The sequence below is a fragment of the Schistocerca americana genome, chromosome 4 (assembly GCF_021461395.2).
Source record: "Schistocerca americana isolate TAMUIC-IGC-003095 chromosome 4, iqSchAmer2.1, whole genome shotgun sequence".
Classification (NCBI taxonomy): Eukaryota; Metazoa; Arthropoda; class Insecta; order Orthoptera; family Acrididae; genus Schistocerca; species Schistocerca americana.
Genome location: NC_060122.1, coordinates 829,261,612 through 829,277,732, shown reverse-complemented (window position 1 = coordinate 829,277,732; position 16,121 = coordinate 829,261,612).

Genomic DNA, 16,121 nt, shown 5'->3' with positions numbered 1-16,121 from the left:
GCACAAATCAGATTCTCATTATTGTTAAGGCTAACCAGTATTGCAAAATTTGCCAAATTTCATCTACCAAGAAGTATTTATTTTGAGTGAGTTCATCTCTGGCATTAATTCTCTCTGTGCTCAGAGAAAGGAAAATAGACAATGCAATACTTTTATTATATAGCATAGCGTAAACAGCAAACGTCCAAAATTTAAAGTATATAATGCCTCTAATGGTATATTTTCCTTTTTGTTGTTTTATAATGATTTCTTTATATTTCCATTTATCTTTTCTTGGGGTTCATGAACAAATAAAAGAAAGTTAGAACAGAGTGAGAACACACAAGGTTCATATAACATGATTGTACAAGGGCTTGATGGTGTCGCCGAATGTGTTCTTTGTTTGGTTTCCTATAACCTGATTGGCAAAGGTCAACGCTAATTAACTCAGATACGCGTAAGGTATCGAATTTCTTTCTTAATAATTATTTCTCAACACAACCTACCTTGCAACACCATTACAAATTTTTAAGACTGTTACTGACCACTCTGTATGTATCATTAGAATTTCAAATTCCATTGCAATTAAATCTCCTACAAGATGGCTCGGATACCTGTTGGTATCATTCTTTCCTTGTAGTCAGGTGCAGAATCGTTACTGGGAAGTAGAAAAGTTTGGTGACGGTGGAGCTTGGTAATGTGATGTGTAATGCACCAGAATAACGTGCATTACACAAAAAAGCAGCGATCGTAAGTCGTGACTTGAAATTTATATTGCAAGGTTCCGTTTATAAAAATATTAAAATATGCATACAATCGACGCGTCACCAAACCGATAACTTCGCAACGTTATTGTAAATTGAAATATGAACAGCATCTTTACATTATATTAGTGAAGAACGGAGATGTATTTTCCAATCAGTAGAACCATAGCTCAGGTTAATTACTTCTATGTTAATGACAATATTACACAAGAAAAAAAATGGCGAACTTGCATTCTGCAAGACAGGAGTCAAGAGGGCGACAATAAGAAGGCTGTATACCTTCTATTGTTTTTAAAACAGATGATAGTCGATAGTCAGTCGTAGAAACATTCAGTACCACGATATCAGTTAAGCTGAACCTCTGAATGATTGGCTCTATGAAATTACAAAATACCTGAATTTATTACAGTATATTATTCATTGAAACTACAGTCCCACAGTTTATTAGTATTATCACAGCTTTCTGATCTCAGAGATATGTTCTATGACTTATTTACGATTCGATCATGTTTTATAATAAATGCTAGTGTCTCAAGACTGTCTTTTACTTTCTCCCTCCTGTCGAAGCCGTCTTAATGAACGGATGTAATAAAAGGCGATGTTGTATCACAACTGTTCAACTAGCTTCACTTATACAAATCTGAAGATTTACTTTATTCTCTTGTATTATTTAATATACTCCTTGTCCTCATCCAATAATTTTTAATTTTAATGTTTTTCAGCAAAAATTCATTCTTAATACGGTGATATAATGTATGGGCCGCCATGGTCGCAGCCTTAAGTGCTCAGAGCATGTTCCAGAAAAGGAACCTATCTTCATTTAATTACCTGATAACTAAGTCCGCTACCGATTTATGAGCGTCATTTTACTACAAAACTAATTCTGACGCACAAAACTGATTAATCATCTTTCCACGGTCACACAGATAGGCTTACAACATGGCTTCGCCGATTTTCGTCGTTCATCTCATCATTATAATCACCGTTTCTCTCTTTTGACTTTATATTCACTACAGTCAATAACAACAGCGTACTAAACGGAAAGAACGATCGTAAAACAAATCCATCTTCCTCTTTCATACACACCTCCGTCTTCAGTTCTCGGATGTCGTCTACAAATTCATCGGATGTTCTATTAACTAAATCATCTACAAGTACCTTCTACGGTCAATTTTCACAGAATGATTTTACGTACTCTATTCTCAAAGGTCAAAGTACTGTTTCGGAATGTCACAGCCTAGGTTTCATGGCCTGTCACATTCTGTCGTGCACCTGTTTCGCTTTACTTTACGCCCCAAGAAGTTCAGTGGTAGTGGCACTGAGGTTGGATGCTATGGGGAAAGATGTGTAAATCATTTGAACCTGGCTGTGCTCAAAATGGTTCAAATGGCTCTGAGCACTATGGGACTTAACATCTGAGGTCATCAGTCCCCCACAACTTAGAACTACTTAAACATACCTACTGGTAACTTAAGGACATCACACACATCCATACCAGAGGCAGGATTCGAACCTGCGACCGTAGTGGTCGCGCGTTTCCAGACTGAAGCGTCTAGAACCGCTCGGCCACAGCACTGGCTGGCCTGTGCTAATGAATCAGTTATACGCTGTGTTACTTGTGGTTTGTAAATTATCAATACTTCTAAAAGTTGTGTTTTTCGTGTATTCTATTCAAAATCATTTTCTTTCAATCAATCGAATTTTTATCCGTCCCTGAAGAAGCATCTGTTGCCTTACTTAATTGAAGAGAGTGGTTGAGTAAAGTACCTAATACAAAAACACTACTCGAAATGTCATTTGGTGACTGCAAAATAACGGAAGTCTACAATTGTGTCGTTTCTTTGTAAAAATTCACAGCTTTTTATCGAAAATTCAACATGAACCGTTCACAGAGCCAGCACACTCATTGACCTGTGGCATCTGACGGTTGCTCGCATGACGGACTGTATATTTTTCTTACGCACGTTTATCGTTGTTTTAGTGCACAATGGACTCGCATTCGGGAGGACGACGGTTCAATCCCGTCTCCGGCCATCCTGATTTAGGTTTTCCGTGATTTCCCTAAATCGCTTCAGGCAAATGCCGGGATGGTTCCTTTGAAAGGGCACGGCCGATTTCCTTCCCCATCCTTCCCTCACCCGAGCTTTCGCTCCGTCTCTAATGACCTCGTTGTCGACGGGACGTTAAACACTAATCTCCTCCTCCTCCTCCTTGTTTTAGAAAAGTAAGTCACATTTCAAAGCAAGCAAAAGCTCCTGGTGAAATAAATCTTTAGTATCTGCCAGATTCGATGAACCGATCACGGTCAGCTACCATATGATCACCTATCATGGTCTCTATGGCAACGTTCTAACTGTGGCGTCAGAAGTAAAGTATAAATCATGCTGCCTCACTGTAATTGAAATGGCGAATAACGGCAGTTTCAGTGACCGAAAATGGTTTTTATTTTATGTTTGATATCATGCCGTGGAACCTGTTGCACGAGGGTCACTAGAAAAGACATGAACAATGTTTTCAAACATGCAATTTGTTTTCAATACCTTTAATATTTTTAAAGTTTATTTAGAAATTCTTGAGAGAGAAAAATGTCATTTTTCCACACGCAGCCGTTTCAACAATGTTACGCCAACGTGGAACTGAGGCCTGTGTACGAGGACGGTAGAAATCAGGACATGCACGGTGGAGACTCTCTTTCGCAGCCTTCACTAGGAAGTCACCATCTTCAGTCTCGTTCCGCGAATGAGTTCCTTTAGCTTACCGAGGAGGTCGTAGATACGCAGGACTTCAGGATGGATGTTTCAGTGTTGCCCAAACAAGCCTTGTGATGTCGGTAGTGGTTTTCTAACTGGCATGTGACTAGGTGTTATCATATAACAACAAAACATCGTGTTTTTACAGATGTTGTCGAACATATACGTCTGACTCAAAGTGATTCTGTGTGGCATGATGCCCACAAACAGTCGAAGTACAGAGTAGCCACAGCTTTTTCTACTGCATAAGTGGTTCTGAATTTCTTCTTCTCCGACGGGTTTGTGTGATACCACACCATCGATTGCCGTTTCGTCTCCAGTTCAACGTGATGCAGCAAGGTTTCATCTCCCATCTCGCTGCACACACCTACGTCTACATCAACATACATACACCGCAAGCTCCCACACAGTGGGTGGCGGAGGGTAGGCTATACCACTATTAGTCGTCTTCTCTCCTGTTCCACTCACAGATATACAGAGAGGGAAAAGCGACCCTGTGTATGCTTCCAAAGGAGGCTTAATTTCTCGTATCTTATCTTCGTGGTTCTTATGCGCAATGTATGTTGGCGGCAGAAGGATCGATCTGCAGTCAGCTTCAAATGCCGGTTCTCTGAATTTCCTCAATAGTTTTCCTCGAAAAGAACGTCGCCTTTCTGCCAGGGATTCCGATCTGAGTTCCCCAAGCATTTCCGTAACACTTGCGTGTTGTTCGAACCTACTGGTAGGGAATCTAGCTGGTCACCTTTGAACAGCTTCGATATCTTCCCTTAGTAATACCTTGTGCGGATCCCAAACACTCAAGCTGCACTCAAGAATAGGTCACACCAGCGTCCTATATGCAGTCTCCTTTGCAGGTGAACCACCCTTTCCTAAAATTCTTCCAATAAACCGAATTCGACCATTCATTTTCTCTAGTACAGTCCTCACGCTCTCCTTCCAATTATGATAACTTTCCAATGTTACCGCCTGATATGTGAACGACGGGATCGTGCAAAGCAGGACATATTCCTTCGTGTTCCTTTCGGTCATCAGACAACATCCCGCGAATGCCCCTGGTGAAACTCTTTTTCAAATTCAGCTGTCCCAATACTCTGCAAACACTGGCTTCTCGTACTCCCATGTGCCAACTTTAGTTGCTACGTAAGTTCTTTGGCAAACCAACTGAAGTGTTGAGTCAACAGTATTTTGTTATGCTATGATTGAAATAACTGTAACTGACATTTCAGTGAATCGTGTGGTAGGGACCACCCATCAGACGGTTGTAGTTCCCTCTCAAGCTGTATGTGCCCACTGTCTTGTACTTTGGTGCTTATAGAACCTTCATCTAGTGCCTCTGTTGGTCCATCATGGCCAGGGAATATCGGCTGGTTAAGTAATCCTCAATGTCAGTAAAATTCACCAACAGCTTTCTACTTTAAGAAATTATTTTGTGTTATTGAGAAGGCTACCAGTTTCGGCATTTCATTATACCATCTTCAGGCCCCATACACCATCCAAATAAACGAACTTGTCGTGTACGACAAGTTGGATAGATGCTGGGGGCTGAAGATGGCATAACGAAGTGCAGAAACTGGTAGCCTTCAAAATAAAATAAAATAATACCTTAAAGTACACGGCTGTTAGTGGATTTTATTGACATTGACAAATATGTCTGGCTGCACGCTGAGAACCCTCCCCCCCCCCCCCCTCCCACTCCCACCCCCACCCCCTCCCTGCTGCTGTAACCTGTCAGTCACAAAGTTATTTTAGTTGGAGTGCACATCATTCAAGTATGTAATAGCACACGTGGATAAATGGAGCCGCATGGAAAGAAAGAGAGAGACAGGGTCAATGTTCAGACTGAATGGTTGTCACGTTCACAGCCAACTAACACCTGCAGAATCTCCTACAAGGAAGTGCGAGTAAACAAGGGGTACTGAGAATGCCTATCGAGGCCGCAACATACCTAGCAGTTGCGTTCCCATACACCTCCACACTTTTGAATCTAGCTCAGACAAGTTATAAGAAGCGAGGAAAACATTGATAATCCATTGCCGAGAGTGTGTCCTTCACCAAAAAGACACTTTATGTCTGGAGTTGCCTCACCACTTGGGCTAACCGAGCAAGTTCCCCAGGTAAGTTCCATATGTCAAACACCTATCTATTTCATCTCATAGATTATTAATTATTTTACTTACACTCGTACATCTCGTGATTTCCATGTAGGTTTTAGAATCAAGACAACGATAATTTGTCTATTGCAAAACGGCGGAAGCAAAATTGTAGACCTAACATAAATATAGAATACTACTAACAATTAAATGGACAGGTTAAGTATGGTTATAACGGCAGACAAGAAACCTGGCACGTTAGTAGTTTCAGTTGTTTCAGTTTCGTCGCAAGCCCTTATTTGCCTTATATATACATATGTATCTGATGACGAATGAACAATCTATGAGAAGAAATAGATAGAAGTGCGACATATGGCAGTCATTTTCTTTTCAGGGAGTGTGCTCAGACACCTTAAGTGGTAAGGTAACCACTCATCACAGGCGGTAAATCTAGATGAGAGTGTCAGTCTGACAAAAATTTTGATATGTCGCTCCAGGAATTAAATCTACTCCTATCACATGCAAGTTGCATTTCAGGAATAAATTTCAATGTTTGAAACTGAAGCCCCTCATAAAATACTAGGTCTACAACTTTGCTTCCGCCGTTTTTTCTCGAAGTTCGGGGCTTTATTGTCAAAAACTTACAAAAAAATATATGATTCGTAGTACTGCCCATCGCTGGCCACTACATTCTTCCATCTTTCGGATAGCATACGAATCCCATGGCGGATTCGGAAGTGCTGGTCAGCCAGACTGTAAGCCACTGATCGAAAAAGATTGTAGTCAGAGAGACCAACGTATGGAGAATACGGCGGGAGGGATAGGACTTGTCATTTCAACGTTTCCATGTACATTTTGATGGGTTTTGCGACATGGGTTCGAGCAGTGACCTGCTGCAAAATTACCTTTACGTGTCTATCGATGTACTGTGGCCGTTTGTGCTTCAGTGCTGGGCTCAAACACATCAATTGCTTTCGATAATGATGTCCTGTGACCGTCTTCGTCTGTTTCTGTAGCTACGAAAACGTTCTGTCTTCCACCGCCATGCTAGTCTTCGACATCACAATCTACGTTCTTAAGGCGTTGAAAACATTCTCTGCACGTTCTTTCACTAATAGGTCCCTCACCTTTGGTCGCACCAAGCATTTTAAAAGCCACAGCAGTAGTTTTCTTCTTGTTAAACGAGAAAATTGAAACTTCCCAAAAATGGCCAGAAATGGGTACGTAAGTTGATAATACTTAATCGAGAATAACCTTATGATGCAGTCACAGATCTACCAATATATTTATGGCATTATGTCTACAGATGCCTAAGCATATTGTATTACACCTATGATCAACCATCTGAACCCCACTTGCCGCTACTCCCGTCTACTGCAAAACGGCGGAAGCAAAGTTGTAGACCTAATATAAATATAAGATACTAAAAATTAAATGGACAGGTTTAGTATGGTTATAACGGCAGACAAGAAGCATGGCACTGATAAACTTTTAGGGAAAGAAGCGACACAATGGTGGTGCATGTGCCGAGAAATCAGTGAGCTTTTAATTTCATACTATGAAGAAAAATGGAGGCAAAAGAACGTTGGAATATTGAGATAAGTTACTGTGGAGGTTCGCCTTGTAATGTATGCAGAGATGAAGCGTCTGACTGAAAGTGGAAACGACTGTCAAACAGTATATCAGTCCAAATGCAGCTGAGTGCATACAAAACTGAAAATGAATGGGAAAGCAAAAACATTCGGAAATGTTACACGCAGATGCAAGTGACAGAAGATTGAAATCTGCAGGCTGAAAGGAGTGATTGTGGTAGAAAAAAGAAGTGATTCGAAAAGAGCAAGGTGTTGGTGTCAAGGAGGCGCTATAAAGCAAAATCGAATAAGGGTACATGCTGGAAGCCTTTGGGTCCAGCTTACCACTACACCGGCACTCCTGTTCGCCTTGAGAGCCATCTTCTGGAGAAATGGTTTGTCGTTTCTCCAGAGAACCACTCCCTTCGGTCCATCTCATACAAATACGTCACAACATCTATCCCCCTCGTTCCAGTGGTGCATTCGGGCCTGACTTTATTTTCGTGGACGATAAATCAAGACTGATCGAAGAACGTAGGTGGAAGAGCTCTTGGAACGAGAGGATACTCGGCGAATGGAATGGGTGGCCGTTTTCCAGACTATAATCCCCTCAAGCACATGTGAGACGCATTGGGGAGGTGTACTGCAGCACATCCACACACACACACACACACACACACACACACACACACACACGACCATCCATCAGTTGTCAGGAGTGGAACGCCCTACCATAACAACTCCGTAACGACCTTGTGGCCAGCACTGGAGCTCACTGCAGGGAATGAATTGCCGGCTATGGTGATCACACACTCTACCGAGCGCCATGTGCCACCGTTTTTAATAACCAGTAGTCGATCCTGGGTCGCAGGGACTTCACTGTAATTATTGTCACACCACTATTTTTTCCGAACTACAGTTCTCTGTATTTCGAAAAAATGGGTACTCAGAGTGGCAGATTCAACGTGCTCTCCGCCCAACCACTGCAGCACAACCTGTTGAGATGGATGAAGTCACGAGGGAGGAGGTAGGCACCGCATTTATTCCATACACAGGCGCACTCTCGGGGAAAATTGCCCGCATTCTGAAGAAACACCGGGTCGGAACTGTGTTTTGTCCTCCAAATAAAACTCGTACACTGGTGGGGAGCGCCAAAGATGACCTCGGTTTGAGGAAGGCCGGCGTGTACCAGATTCCGTGTCAATGTGGCAAGTCGTATATTGGTCAGACGATGCGTACCGTCGAGGATCGATGCCGTGAACACCAGAGGCACACTCGACTGATGTATCCGAGCAAGTCGGCGGTCGCTGAACATTGTTTGTCGGAAAATCACGCCATGGAGTATGACCGCACGAGGATTCTGGTACAGACGTCGAGATACTGGGACAGCGTTGTTAGAGAGGCCATCGAAATTCGCACCAATGACGACCTCATAAACCGTGACTGTGGCTATAATCTTAGCAAGGCTTGGGAACCAGCGATCGGGTTAATCAAGAGTAAATCGAGCAAACGTATAGTTGTGACGACCACGGCGAACAGAGCCATCACACCGACGTCATCTCAGACGCCGTCGCAATCTGTTCGACCGCGCGACCGTGGCGCGGGGCGCGGACGGCGGAGGGAGCGCGCCGCGGGCGGAGGGTATTTAAATCTGCCGCCGCCGCGACCGAACCCAGTTCCCTCTGAGCAGCCATAGCGTACGGATCTCCGTGCCGGCACGTTCACAGGAGCTCAGTCCGTCAGTTCACCTGATGATGGCGACATGTATGATCGCCGAAATATTGTGCCCGTTGGACACTATAGACCGGTAGCACACCCGTGGATATTTTGATTATCAAATACGCCGGGAGAGACTCAAGAATAATTTCTCAAAAATATATTTGCCACTGAGTTAACGAGTTAACAGTGTGCTACGAAACTAACAGCGCCATGGTTTGGTTCTTTGGTGTAGCCTACTACGCCGTGATGACTAAAACATCTGAACTACTAGGCCGAGCAGACGATTTTAGAAAAAGCTTTAAATCAAGATATCATTTTTCCCGTGTTCCACTTTTGATGAAATAAAGCCTGTATGTTGCGCCAAGTGACTCTCAAATTACCTTTGAAAATCCGATAACTGTGACGGAGTGGTCTGCTGACTGGTGCAAATGGCTCTGAGCACTATGGGACTTAACATCTGAGGTCATCAGTCGCCTAGAACTTAGAACTACTTAAACCCAACTAACCTAAGAACACCACACACATCGATGCCCGAGGCAGGATTCGAACCTGCGACCGTAGCGGTCGGTAGTATAAAAATTCGTCTAGTTGTTTTGGAGATCAGTGTGTTCGAACAGAGAAACTGACAGACATGACAGTTTTAGATAAAAATTTAAGTTACGATTTCTATTTTTTAAATTTTTTATTATTTTTTATTTTATTTTTCATGATCTTACTCGGTGAAAGAGAATAGATTGCCCCAAATCTTCGCTCAAGTTAGTTGTGAAATTTCCATGAAAATTCGTCTAGTAGTTTTAGAGATTAGAGAGTTGAAACAGACAAACAGGCAGACACGAGGGTTTTATAGTTTTATTATTAGCATAGAAGATAGATATAGATTGAATATTTTCAAGTTAAATTTTTTTGTAGCTTGTAAATGTGACTAAAACAATTAGCTACTCAAACTGAGAAACGTAACAAATCCAGAGGCAATTATTCGAGTTACATTGTGCATCTGACAAATCGATCACCATATAAAAGAAGCAAAGAAGCTTCCATTGTCAGGGTAACAACCAAAAGTGTACAATCCAATGTCTGAATCACCGCTAAAATATATGTAGGACTGGTTTCCTTGCAGCGTGACAGAGAGCAGAATTTGGTGATCAGAGGAGTTTAGTAGTCTGCTCTGCGAAAACGTCCCACAGAAGCATCGATATTTCCTGAGACTGGGAGAAACGAAAGATATTTGACAAGACGTAGAGCGCTTCTTGAAAGGATATCTGTGTTCTGAAATTTACACAGTGTATACGGCGTGGTAGTATTAGGAGAGACAGAGAGAGAGAGAGAGAGAGAGAGAGAGAGAGAGAGAGAGGATTTAGGAGAAGGCGAAGACCATACAGTGTTCTTTAACGGGCTAGCAGTTGCGTTAAACCCCTAAATATCGCGCCGAGGACATAAACCGTGTGATTTATTCCGCCGGCTGCAGTCTTTTATTGTTTCCCGGCGACCGGCGCTGCGAATGTATTTGTTTCTGTCGCGCCGGGGCGCTGGGCGCGGGCTCGTTATATTTCACGGCCGTTTAGCCGTTGTGCGGACGCGCGCAGTCGCGCCCTGTCCAACTGTCCACCTGGCGCGGGCCGCCGGTGACGTATGCCGCGCCGCCGCTGCTGCCACCTGGCGGCCGCCGCCAGAAATCACGTCTTTATGGCCGCGGCGGAGCGGCGGCGCTCGTGAAGAACGCCCGCCTGCCACGACCGCCTTCCGCCGCCGCTGTCAAATTAAACGGCCGTGAGATGGGCCGCGGCCGTACCTCAGAAAAAAAAAAAGTAATCTGCCCGTAATTTATCTGCGGCCCGGCGGGCGTCCCCAGCTCGCCGAGGAGAGCGTCCACGAGGCACTGGGCAATCGTAATGACAAATCGAACTACAATTACGATCTGTGACCAGTATTTAAAGTGATTCACGAGCCTTCTGGTGTCGCACATGCTCTCGCCCTTAATAAGGAAGAGAAACTTAGCGTCGAGCTGCATCGTAATGTGTGTTATTATCTACTACAGTTCGAGAGCCATGCAAAATCGAGCACTTATTTATCAGTGTCTGCTTGGGTAACCTGCTCCACCGAACAAAGAATGGATTCCGTTCGTGTATGTGGGACGGTAATCAATTACAGCAAAGTAGTACAAATGAAACGACTGAGACACAGTAATCGAGCTAGCTATCCCAGTGGCTACGGCACTGAACACGTGCGATCACTGACCAACAAAACATTCAAAATTTATACAGTCATAGTTGATGTACTACACGGTTCTGTTTTGGGTTCTTCATTTCTGATACACATAATCTTCCACTTTCATTGGCAAAAAATACAAATTTTGTCCCACTTTTCCTATGTTACATGTACACGGAAAAAATTTGTAACACCCTTCATTTTCGTGAAGGAATTCTGGCTTGGATTTTCCGTTTTTAGCCTACGGATAACCTGGATATTTTCATTTCGTTGTTGATTTATATCTGCACAGAATGGAAGCAATTCCATTTGATCAGAAACTGTGACATTGACACATATTTCTTTTAAATGTAAAGGCATTAACATGTATTTCATTTAAATGTAAAGTTCACGGTCATACAAACTGCTCTAGTGCATTACTAATACTATTACTCTTCATAATTTTATTCCTGGGCATTTATATTAATGCCAATCTTGATTAAAGTATTTGTTCATAAGTTGACTGAATTATACATTGTCGGTACCGGTTTGAATCGAAGGTTTAACAGCTGCGTGTGCTTGTAGGCTGAATAAGAGAAGTAGGCTTGTCTCCGCTTGATGGAATAATTTACTTACGAAACCCTGCGGTCGGAACAGACAATATTACACTGAAAGCGATAACTCATGCGAATGCGTGAGAAAAGTTCAGTACGGTAAATTATTCCGAATCTAACACACTTGGATTCACGCTTTCGCCAAGGAGTAGAACACTGAACAGAAATCAACAATCCAAGCGTCTCTGGCGTCCAGAGGGAAAGTTTAGCGGCACTGTACTTTCAAACGCCCGCGCATAACACGGCACTGGACGATGACAGAAGACGCCACATACATTAATATACGAATAGAAATAAGTGTTCTTGTAGTAATTTATTTATTTATTTGTTTTGGGCTCTCATGTTAACTCCAGTTTTGATTGGAGTATTGCGATTACTGAAGAATGGGATACAACCCGTCGACTTTGACCAATGACGTCAGAAGTTACCAGAGATGACGTATTGCACAGATTTAACAGCAAAGACGAGTATTGAGAAACAAAGGAATGTAGGACAGGGAAAACAGATGGTAGACATATAGCACGTACATTCATATTTCGAACATAAGGTTAAGCACATCGCTTCTTAGAATCCTAGTATCCTATTCTTCAGTCGACTTGATCTATCTATTCCTTGTAGCAGGGTTCGTCAACTGCAGTACGAATACAAATTTTACAGCTGTCGATTTTTTTCACCTTCGTTAGCACTAGTATTACTACAATATTTTTCAGGTGAAAAGGCCGCACACGAAAAATTTTAAGCCCGTACCTCCGGTCAACTGAAGAATAGGATACTAGCACTAGCAAAGACGAAAAAAGTAACATACGTAACAATGGCGTCCTGTAACACATTTGAACTACGAAGGTAGTATACTTTCCTTTATTTGACCTATGGAGGTCAACCGCAGTACAGGATACAAATTTTACGTATGTCGCTATTTTTCGCCATCGCTAGCACTAGTATCCCATTCTTCAGTTAACCTATATGGGTCAGCTGAAGTACGGGATACAGATTTTAGTGTTGAAGGTTTTTTCACCGGCGCTAGTACTGCTATGATAATTTTCAGTCGATACCGCTAGCATCGAAGGCCAAAAAAAAATCGTATCGCGTACTTCCGTTGACCTATACATGTGCTCGTAAGAGCGTTGCTTGTAGTAGCGGAGACGAAAAAGCAACAACTGTAAAATTTGTATCCCGTACTTCATTTGACTTACATTGGTCAGCTGAAGAATAGGATACTAGTGTTAGCGAAAGCGGAAAAGTCGACATACTTTAGATTTGTATCCCGTACTGCTGTTAACCTGTAGAGATCAGCTGAAGTTTGGGATACAACTGATATATATATCAGCTCAGGTATTTACTGCTAACGCTACTTCTGTCACTTTATTCTTTTCCTTTCCTTTTTTACCATTAGCCCATTCTTCAGTTGAGCAAATAAATCCACACCTACAAACGAAAATCAAAAAGCAAGAACTGTCCAGAATGAAAAAGTTCTTCCAAAATATGTCAAACTCACTAAGAATGAAAATAAGTACCGAATGAATGGGAACGAACAAATCCAAACCAAAAATCGCATGCAACGTCTAGCCCTGTCTTTTAAAAACACATTCATTTATATCAATTTACAATGATGGCGCCTCGCCACAGAAGATAACCGATTTATTATCTATAGCTCGAAAATAAAGACATGTCTGTGAGTTAACTGTGACGTCATTGGTCAAAGCCGACAGGTTGTATCCCCTTCTTCAGTTGACCCGAAGTACTTGCCCACATATCGACTTTAATACATGGAAACAAAAACAAATAAAATCTCTGAGCAAAGTTCCCGCTCGTGTATGTGGGACGGTAATCGATTACAGCAAAGTAGCGCAAATAAAAGGACTGTGACACGGTAATCATATCTTTGTGTCACGATCTTTGTAACAAGCAACGGCTGTATTGCACATGGTGAATGCTGGCAAAGTTTCGTTATCACAGTGTGTATACACATACATATTGTGCAAAAGCGTGCTGCCAAGTGGCCATTACAGTGGAAGCTGACAGATGGATACTAAAAAAAAAAGCCGCCCATACTATCGCTGTAAGTACGAAACTAAATTCTGTTCCATCTTCTTGTCACAGAGCCAGCACCCAGGATTATGCTTGAAACAGACTACAACTTCCGGAGAACCATGTGAAGATGAGCCCGAAAAGGATTGAAAACCGGTTCATGGAATAATAAACAACTATTTAAAAAAAAGTGGCTAGTCGCAGTTAACGTTGAATAATTTACGTTGAATATACTGTCACGGTAACTCCGCTGCGCCGATCCCAAACCCAGGGCCTCACCACAAAAAATGGTTCAAATGGCTCTGAGCACTATGCGACTTAACTTCTGAGGTCATCCGTCGCCTAGAACTTAGAACTAATTAAACCTAACTAACCTAAGGACATCACACCCATGCCCGAGGCAGGATTCGAACCTGCGACCGTAGCGGTCGCTCGGCTCCACACTGTAGCGCCTAGAACCGCACGGACACTCCGGCCGGCGCCACACCACACAAGAGGTGAGGAAGGTGGAGGGAGAGGAGTGACAACCTCGTTAAAAAACCAAGGTTCACCTGGCCATGGTGATAGTACCTTGTAAGGGCTCCTTGCTAGAGCTACAGTGAAGACTTTAACGGTAGTGAAGGCGGAACTAGTACACAGGGTGGTCCATTGATCGCGACAGCGCCAAATATCTCACGAAATAAGCGTCAAAAGAAAAATTACTAAGAACGAAATTTGTCTAGCTTGAAGGGGTAAACCAAATGGCGCTATGGTTGGAGCGCTAGATGGCGCTGTCATAGGTCAAACGGATATCAAATGCGTTTTTTAAAATAGGAACCCCCATTTTTATGACATAGTCGTGTAGTACGTAAAGAAATACGAATGTTTTAGTTGGACCACTTTTTTCGCTCTGTGATAGATGACGCTGTAAAAGTGACAAATATATGGCTCACAATTTTAGACGAACAGTTGGTAACAGGTAGGTTTTTTAAATTAAAATACAGAACGTAGGTACGTTTGAACATTTTATTTCGGTTGTTCCAATGTCATACATGTACCTTTGTGAACTTATCATTTCTGAGAACGCATGCTGTTACATCGTGATTACCTGTAAATACCACATTAATGAAATAAATGTTCAAAATGATGTCCGTCAACCTCAATGCATTTGGCAACACGTGTAACGACAATCCTCTCAACAGCGAGTAGTTCGCCTTCCGTAATGTTCGCACATGCATTGACAATGCGCTGACGCATGTTGTCAGGTGTTGTCAGTGGATCACGATAGCAAATATCCTTCAACTTTCTCCACAGAAATAAATCCGGGGACGTCAGATGCGGTGAACGTGCGTGCCATGGTATGGTGCTTCGACGACCAATCCACCTGTCATGAAATATGCTGTTCAATACCGCTTCAACCGCGCGCGAGCTATGTGCCGGACATCAATCATGCTGCAAGTACATCGCCATGCACTGAAACATCTTGTAATAACATCGGTAGAACATTACGTAGCACATCAGCATACATTGCACCATTTAGATTGCCATCGATAAAATGAGGGTCAATTATCCTTCCTCCCATAATGCAGCACCGTACATTAACCCGCCAAGGTCGCTGACGTTCCATTTGTCGCAGCCATCGTCGATTTTCCGTTGCCCAGTAATGCATATTATGCCGGTTTACGTTACCGCTGTTGGTGAATGATGCTTCGTCGCTAAATAGAACGCGTGCAAAAAATCTGTCATCGTCCCGTAATTTCTCTTGTGCCCACTGGCAGAACTGTACACTTCAAAGTCACCGCCATGCAATTCCTGGTGCATAGAAATATGGTACGGGTGCAATCGATATTGATGTAGCATTCTCAACACCGACGTTTTTGAGATTCCCGATTCTCGCGCAATTTGTCTGTTACCGATGTGCAGATTAGCCGCGACAGCAGCTAAAAGACCTACTTGGGCATCATCATTTGTTGCAGGTCGTGGTTGACGTTTCACATGTGGCCGAACACTTCCTGTTTCCTTAAGTAACGTAACTATCCGGCGAACGGTCCGGACACTTGGCTGATGACGTCCAGGATACCGAGCAGCATACATAGCACACGCCCGTTGGGCATTTTGATCACAATAGCCATACATCAACACGATATCGACCTTTTCCGCAATTGGTAAACGGTCCATTTTAACACGGATAATGTATCACGAAGCAAATACCTTCCGCACTGGCGGAATGTTACGTGATACCAAGTACTTATACGTTTGTGACTATTACGGCGCCATCTATCACAAACCGAAAAAAGTGGTTCACCTAAAACATTCATATTTCTTTACGTACGAATATGTAATAAAAAAATGGGGGTTCCTTTTTAAAAAAAACGCAGTTGATATCCGTTTGACCTACGGTAGCGCCATCTAGCGGGCTAACCATAGCGACATCTGGTTTCCC